General features: G+C 44.5%; 1 long non-coding RNA gene across 1 annotated transcript; it reads left to right on the top strand.

The window, feature by feature from the left end:
• Positions 1-1,544: 1,544 nt before the first annotated feature.
• Positions 1,545-6,844, top strand: LOC135374225 (uncharacterized). Its single transcript, XR_010416799.1, has 2 exons — positions 1,545-1,794; positions 6,358-6,844. It is a non-coding gene; the product is annotated as an uncharacterized LOC135374225 (long non-coding RNA).
• Positions 6,845-8,119: the final 1,275 nt, after the last annotated feature.

The following is an 8,119-nucleotide window of genomic DNA, read 5'->3' as shown; positions in this document are numbered from 1 at the left end:
TTCATGGACTGGTGTTTGAGAGAAACGTTTTGTCCTACCTCAAAAGAGTCACCGCATTATCTCGGTTATCAGTGCTATCTTACTATCACCGCATCTGAAAATCACACTGGACTGTCCTCGTAATCCTGGTGAGATATCGATTTCGTTCTAGTAGGCCTTAACTTGATCATCACTAGCCTTTGTGCGTTAGAGAAGCGCAAGAAAGTCCCTCCCTCATTTCCATGCATATGATCGGAAAGGAAATGCAGTCGTGGTTGTCTGACGGCGCAAAGCTACCAATTATCGTCATTGAATCCTCCCGTGAGCAGTGGGGCGTGTATGACGTTTCCCACAGTTCTTCGGGTTCTAAAAGAGAATATGTCTGTATAGCCACCGCTTTTACCGCTTCTGATTTGAGGAGAGCACGTCTTTTTGTGTAACGATATGCAAAAGAACGGCAAGCACCTTGTGGTACCCAAAATAGTTTCTTCCATATGGGGTACGTCAGAAAAGAGAAGGATATTGCGGTCGTCAAATGGTGCTGAAAGGGCGTCCCAACCTCAATCGTCGCTTTTGGCACCGCCAGCCAAGCACTGCGCCCACGCCATAACAACGCCCATACACGTTAGACGAGTTCAGAAAATCCCAGAGTGCTTAGCGCCGCTTTGAACTATAGTACCCGTATTCACCAGTCGACTTAAACCACTGGTTTAGTGACGTCGGGTTTAAATCGATCACGTGATCTCTCCGGCTATGAAGCGCCATCCAAACGGTTGACCACAACGCATGCGCATTATTCACGTTGTCACGTGACGGTTGAGGGGAGGGAGAAAGTAGCAGACGGTAGGACTGCGAAGGAGGGAAGGCTCCTGTTTTTTTTTCTTTTTTTTATTATGAGGTTGTTACGGAAGAAAAGTTGAGATGGCGCTGCTGCAGGTGGTTGCGGATCAGGGTATCGGGTATCGGTAATCGGTGGTTAGATCTACCTCTGTATCTGTTAATGACAAGCTCCGCGAGATATGGTTGTTATGGTCACTAAATAAGTGTACTACATAGTGAGCGTTTGCAATGTTATTTGAAAAACAGAAGTAGGTATCCTCGCGGAGGTGTTCGTTGTGCTATTGTCAGTGTTTCGTCGTCGATTGTGGTTGCGTGTAATCATTTCATCCGCATCGACCATCGCTTATTTATCGTCTGTTGTGCGATATGTGTGGTGAACTGAAACGATCAAGATTGCCTCTCAATTGCTGGGGCATTCCAGCAGCGCCCTTTATACGCTTTCGAGCCTGGTGTCATGAGCGCAACGTGTGTGCAAGTGTTTGATCACTGTGGGCTATGTAAACAGAAAGAAAGTTGATGCAAGGGTGGCCGTATGCTGCATGGGACTCCCACACGCACAACTTTTATGTTGCTATCGTTTTAAGAAATCGACAAAATACTTTAAACGTGTCACAAACCTGCAACGCGTTAGAGTATCTCTTTGCTGGCTGTGTTTCTTTGCAGCGCGACTGATACGGAAGACGTACTGTCACGACTGTGTCGCTACCGTCGGTCCCGCTCTACTGCCATCATCACAGGCATCGTCGGGCGCGGGAAAACGCGGGCGGCTCGTGCACGAAACGAACAAAACCGGGCAGCACGGGAGCTGATGGTCTCTCTCTTGACTGGTCTGGTCCATCGTCATGTCTGCCAGGGATTACGACTTCCATTAAAATCCAGTTGCTGGACCTCTCTGTGTCGTCGTTTCGGGGGAAGGAATGCATCAACTGGTGGCAGCGGTGCACGGCGGACCTCATGTGCTTCGAGTATGTAAAGGTGGGTACTAGCTTTGCTGATTAGTTGTAACCAGGATTTAGCCTAGTGTTCTAAATCTGGTTAGTTAACCCTACTGTCGAGGAGTCCTCGTTCGTTTTCCTCATAGTATTGTTTGTAGGCAAAGATACCCAAGTATGAAGCTAGATTCACTCAAGAAAGATGACTTGTTAGAAATATGTGAGGATTTAGGTATTGATACTTCGAAATTGAAGCGAAAGCCTCACATTATTGAAGCCATATTGAGTGCGGATATCGACGATGATGAAGTCGAAGAAACCTGGCAGATGATAAGGGACAGAAGGGAGAGGAAAGAGAGAGAGTATGCCCAGCAAAAAGAATTATTAGATATTCAGCTTAAATTGCAAGTCGCGCGCAACGAGGAAGCTGATAAAATTGCTGAGACTAGCTTTCCTCAAGTAATGCAGGTGGAGTCATTTAAAATGACAAATTTTATGCAGCCCTACAAGTTAGGAGAGGACATAGGTATGTATCTAGTAAACTTTGAACGTACCTGCGAAAGGCAACATTTTGTCAAGTCTTCTTGGCCACAAAGGCTCCTTACTCTTTTGCCTGGTGAAACAGCAGATGTTCTAGCGCGGATGCCAAAGGATGAGTCTGAAGATTACGATAAAGTAAAGAGCAGTCTTTTGAGAAAGTATCGCCTATCTGCTGAGGCTTTCCGCCAAAGATTCAGATCAGATGTTAAGAAGCCCAATCAACCTTACGTAGACTTCGCGTATAATTTAAAGTCTAATTTGGTGGAATGGTTGACGGAGGTAAAGGCTTATGGCGATCATGACAAAGTCATACAGCATATTTGCATAGAACAGTTCTTTGATCGCATCCCAGAAGATATGAGATTCTGGATTCAGGACAAACCAGACGTTGACACCATAGAAAAAGCATCAGAATTGGCTGATGATTATGTATCTAGAAGGGTCTACAATTCGTCATCCATGAGCTTGAAAACACGCCCTTTCACACCTTATCGGAAGTTTGCTACTAACAAACCGGAAAGAGACATCCCACTTGCTACCCCTCGTGAAAGCAGTCAGAAAGGTGCACAGAGTACCACCATGAAAGAAAAAACTGCCAATGCGAGAGTTTTCGAAGCTAGAAAACCTCCAGTTTGTTATTTCTGTCACGAACCAGGTCACATCGCAAGTGTTTGTGATAAAAAACCGAAAACAGCCTTTTCCTACGTAAAAGATGACGAGGAAAACCTTAAGTTGCTAGGACCTTACCTCTGTGACTTAACGGTAAACGGTACACCGTGTAAAGCACTAAGAGATAGCGGTGCCACGATAGATGTTGCCCATCCTTCGCTGGTTAGACCCCAGGATTATACAGGCGAATCAACGTGGATCAGGCAAATTGTGCAGGAAAACAGTGTATGTCTTCCTGTAGCTAAGGTGACCCTTAAGGGATCCTTTGGTGAATCACAACCGAAGCTGCTGTATCTAAAGGTATTCCCCAACATTATCCCTATTTATTTTCGAACAAGTCTGCAAATCTATTAGCAGAACAAGGGAAAGAATGCAGTGCACAACAGGTGAACGCTCTCACACGTTCGAAAGCGCGTGAACTGGCGAATAAGCATCGGTACGATTACCACACAGAGCAAATCCTAGAGACGGAACCAAAAGTTCCCGTTCCGAATCCTAACGAAGAATCCTCCCCAGATGTTGGTCAAAACAGTATTCAGCAGGATCTTGAATACGCAGAAAACTCTGCAGCGTGCTCCTTTTTGCCTCCCATATCAAATAGTTTTGACAGCTTACGAGGACTTGACAAACAAACTCTAAAGCTGGAGCAACAAAGTGACTCAACGCTAGAGAGACAGACTCCTTCAGGAATACTACTGGCCAGGATGTTTTAAAGATGTAGAAAACTTCGTTCGGTCATGTGATTCATGCCAAAGAGTAGGGAAATCTACCCACCAGTGGAAAGCACCACTTAACCTAGTCCCTATAATCACAGAACCCTTCAAGCGCTTAGTAATCGACATGGTAGGTCCTTTACCACAAACTAAGTCAGGATACCGTTACATACTAACGCTGCTGTGTCCAGCAACGAAGTTTCCTGAAGCAGTGCCTCTCAAGGAAATAACTTCTTCCGAAATAGTGGATGCCTTGCTTGGCGTCTTTGCACGAATAGGTTTCCCCAGCGAAATTCAAAGCGATCAGGCAAGCGTGTTTACTAGTGCACTGACAACAACCTTTCTACAACGCTGCGGGATTACCATCGTCCACAGCTCAGTATATCATCCACAAAGCAATGCAGTTGAACGTTGGCATTCAACACTCAAACGAGTTCTACGAGCTCTATGTTATGAACATAAAAAAGATTGGGACATGTGTTTGCCGGCAGCAATGTTTGCTCTTAGAACTGTTCCCCATGAGGCAACAGGATTTAGCCCTGCGGAACTAGTCTATGGCAGATCACCAAGATCACCGCTGAGAATAATCAGAGAACAATGGGAAGATAGTGGGGACGATCCCACAGTGGTAGAGTACGTTTTAGAATTGTTAAATCGTTTACATGTAGCTCAAGAGCTAACACTAGAGAACATGAAAATTGCCCAGGAAAAAGCTAAAACTTACTACGACAGGACAGCTAGGTCACGGCTCTTCTCACCGGGGCAAAAAGTAATGATATTACGACCGTGTCGTCAAAACAAACTGCAAGTTCAGTGGGAAGGTCCAGCACAGGTAATAGAAAAACTTTCCGACACCAACTATGTCGTTCAGCTTGGCAAACGTAAATCATCCGTCAAAATCTACCACGCAAACTTGATGAAACCGTACACCGAACGCGAGGCTATTGTTAACCTCACACTAAACGAACCTGAGGAAATCCCCTTAGACATCCCTTCTCTAGGAACGGGTAAAGTTCCCACAGTTCATGAAATAATGCTTAATATCGTCGAAGCCGGTGACTTGCAACCTAATCAAATCCAAGATCTGACTCATTTAATCGAGGAGTACCAGACTTTATTTTCTGATAGGCCCGGCAAAACTACGTTAGCTTGTCATGACATAGAACTAACATCAGAAAAGCCAGTTAAGTCCAAGCCGTATAGAATGGCACCTAGACAGAAGGCCATACTAGAAACTGAAATTAAGAAAATGCTCGACTTAGGGGTAATAGAACCCGGTGAAAGTGATTATGCATCGCCTCTAATTTTAGTTGAAGCTCCAGGCAAGGATCTTCGCCCTTGCATTGATTATAGAAAGCTCAACGCAATAACGCGGGATCAAATCTACCCAATTCCGAACATCGAAGAAAGGATTGAGACTGTTAGTGCAGCAAAATTTATCTCAACCTTAGATTTGGTACGAGGATATTGGCAAGTACCCCTCACAGAACGAGCAAAAAGGTACGCAGCATTCACATCACCAATCGGTACTTTCAGACCTGTCATGCTCACATTCGGCCTGAAGAATGCTCCTTTCTGTTTTTCGAAGCTCATGGACACAGTTCTAAAGGGTCTCGAAAACTTTGCAGTTCCCTACCTTGATGATGTTGCAATTTTTTCTTCCACTTGGGAAGACCACATTCAACACCTTAAAATAGTTTTTCAGCGTTTTAGAGAGGCAGGGCTTATTATGAAAGCAAAGAAGTGCAAACTTGCACGCTCCCATGTAACATATCTCGGTCACATTGTTGGACATGGGTACCGCAGCCCACTTCAGTTGCTGCGATTAAAGATTTTCCTCGCCCAACTACAAAAACCCAAGTCAGGTCTTTCTTAGGACTCACTGGATACTATCAAAGGTACATCAGAAACTATGCTGACATCGCCAGTCCTTTAACCGATGCATTGAAAAACAACCAACCCAATCGTATTCTATGGGATACGACCAAAGAAAGCGCTTTTCAAAAGTTAAAAACAGCGCTATGTTCAAAACCACTCCTTCGGGCCCCAGACTTCGCACGTCCTTTCATCATTCAGTGTGATGCAAGTGACAGAGGTATAGGTGCGGTGCTTTGCCAAAGGGACGAAGCTGGAAGAGAACACCCCGTCGTATACATTAGAAAACTAACCCTACGCGAACAGGCATATTGTGCTTCCGAAAAGGAATGTGCTTGCATTGTATGGGCCATTCAAAAACTTAGTTGTTACATGTACGGAACGAGGTTTACAGTCGAGACAGACCACTGTCCTCTCACTTGGCTAAACCAAATGTCAAACAAAAACTCTAGACTTTTACGTTGGAGTATCATTCTTCAACAATATAACTTCGATGTTCGCTACCGTAAAGGTAAAGAGAATGGCAACGCTGATGCTCTCAGCCGCGCAGTATGAGTTCATTTTTGGAATACTTTTTCATTTTCAGAATCTTTCTTTCATTCTCCCACTCTTCCCTTCGTTTGCTATGGTGTATCAAAACTTACTTCGTTACTGCACATTGTTGGATTTTTGTATATAAAAGTGCAGTTCACACTTTGGTTACTATTTTGGGTATCGTTCTTGATATTCTGATTTCATACGTACTTTGCCTTCATGGGATTAAGGATAGGACACCTTTTCTTCTTTACATATCCTGGTTCAATTGAAAGGTATAGGCTAGGCCTCGCCTGAGCTGCTTGGGGTGCTTTGGTGGTTTGTCTGCTTCCGTTTGCTCACGCAGTGTTCACAACCCCAACTACATCTGGAGGCTTCATACATGAATTCCCTCCTGGTCATCGAACAAACGTCATCGATTGGCCACTGTCCAAGCCGCCACCTTCAGGCCCTGGACCTTACTGCGCCATTGGATAAAACATCGCCACCATCAAGCCACTCCAGAGTCACGGCAGCAAGCCGTCACACCTCCTTGGCTTCCTCTTCATCGGCGGGGAAAGTTGTCACGACTGTGTCGCTACCGTCGGTCCCGCTCTACTGCCATCATCACAGGCATCGTCGGGCGCGGGAAAACGCGGGCGGCTCGTGCACGAAACGAACAAAACCGGGCAGCACGGGAGCTGATGGTCTCTCTCTTGACTGGTCTGGTCCATCGTCATGTCTGCCAGGGATTACGACTTTCATTAAAATCCAGTTGCTGGACCTCTCTGTGTCGTCGTTTCGGGGGAAGGAATGCATCAGTACTCAGGGTGCTGCCTTGTTTGCGTCGTCGTCCTGTGCGTGTGTGTGCATTTCGTTTGTTTGTTTAGCTCTGTTTTCGTCATGTTACCCAGGGCGTCCTTGCTTGTGAGCGTGGAAGTATTGTGACCCCCTGTAAGTGCGGTGCGTTGCTGTGCTTGACTCTGACCGCTTTTATTTCTGCATATCAGATTCTTGTAGAGATCACTAAGCACTAAATTGATTGTTCTGTTCAGCCCACAAAGATCCACCGTTACGTTGTGACTGGCTCTTGCTCTGATGAAATTTCACGAAATAGGAACATACCTAATGTATATATTTGTCATTACAGTTACTGAGTATATTTGTCATTTGATATGATGCATTCGACATTGTTAAAATAAATGGCCACACTTTAGGATTTGTAGCTTAATGAGACCATGTACACAAAATTCAGATGTTAAAATGAACCAAATATCTCATAAAGAAGGAGGTGTTATACCAGTTTTACGAGTGGTGTTCAAAGGATAGAACAAAAAGGAATGGACCAAAGAAAACACAACATCAATAACTGCATTGTGCTTATTTCTTAAACTTCATATATTATTGAGGGAACACTTTTATGCAACTGGTTCGGGACTTTTTCCATGCTCATTCTTTACAAGCTTCTCTCTCAACTTCATACTGGCATTGTAAATTTCACTAGCATTATCATCGCACCATTACATGCCAAACCATCACGACCACTAATGCTTAAAAGATCCACAGCTCATGCCATACCATGCTAAAATACGGCTGCCGGCAGCGCATCATGCACTAAACAAGTGTAGCAAGGCAGGGTAGGTCATACGAATTATGGTGTGTAGACAGCCAAAAGATGCGGACAGAAGAACAATGACACGGACGACTGCATCATGCATTACGCTCTGTGAAATCACTCCTTATTTAAGCTTTTAATTTAGGATTCTTGTTCAGAAAGAATTTGCGTTAGTGATGCAGTTAGTAATCACTCCACCCTAACACAGATCACTCAACTTTGACTGTGAAATGACATAAGAGGCCTGTGCGATGCCATGAGAATGATAACTGCCACTGTATAATTGTGTAAACTTCGTTTGTTATTTTTTATTTCAGCAGCTCTTCACCGCTTGCTTGGCATTTTTTTTAGTTTTCCAATCATGGAATAGTTCTCGGACTATTTTCCCAGTTTTCCATGCTTTACTGGATTGCAGACATCCTGAGCTACACACTGTAATTCAA

This window comes from Ornithodoros turicata, unplaced genomic scaffold (genome assembly GCF_037126465.1).
Source record: "Ornithodoros turicata isolate Travis unplaced genomic scaffold, ASM3712646v1 Chromosome48, whole genome shotgun sequence".
Classification (NCBI taxonomy): Eukaryota; Metazoa; Arthropoda; class Arachnida; order Ixodida; family Argasidae; genus Ornithodoros; species Ornithodoros turicata.
This window is presented reverse-complemented; position numbering and strand designations above follow the sequence as displayed.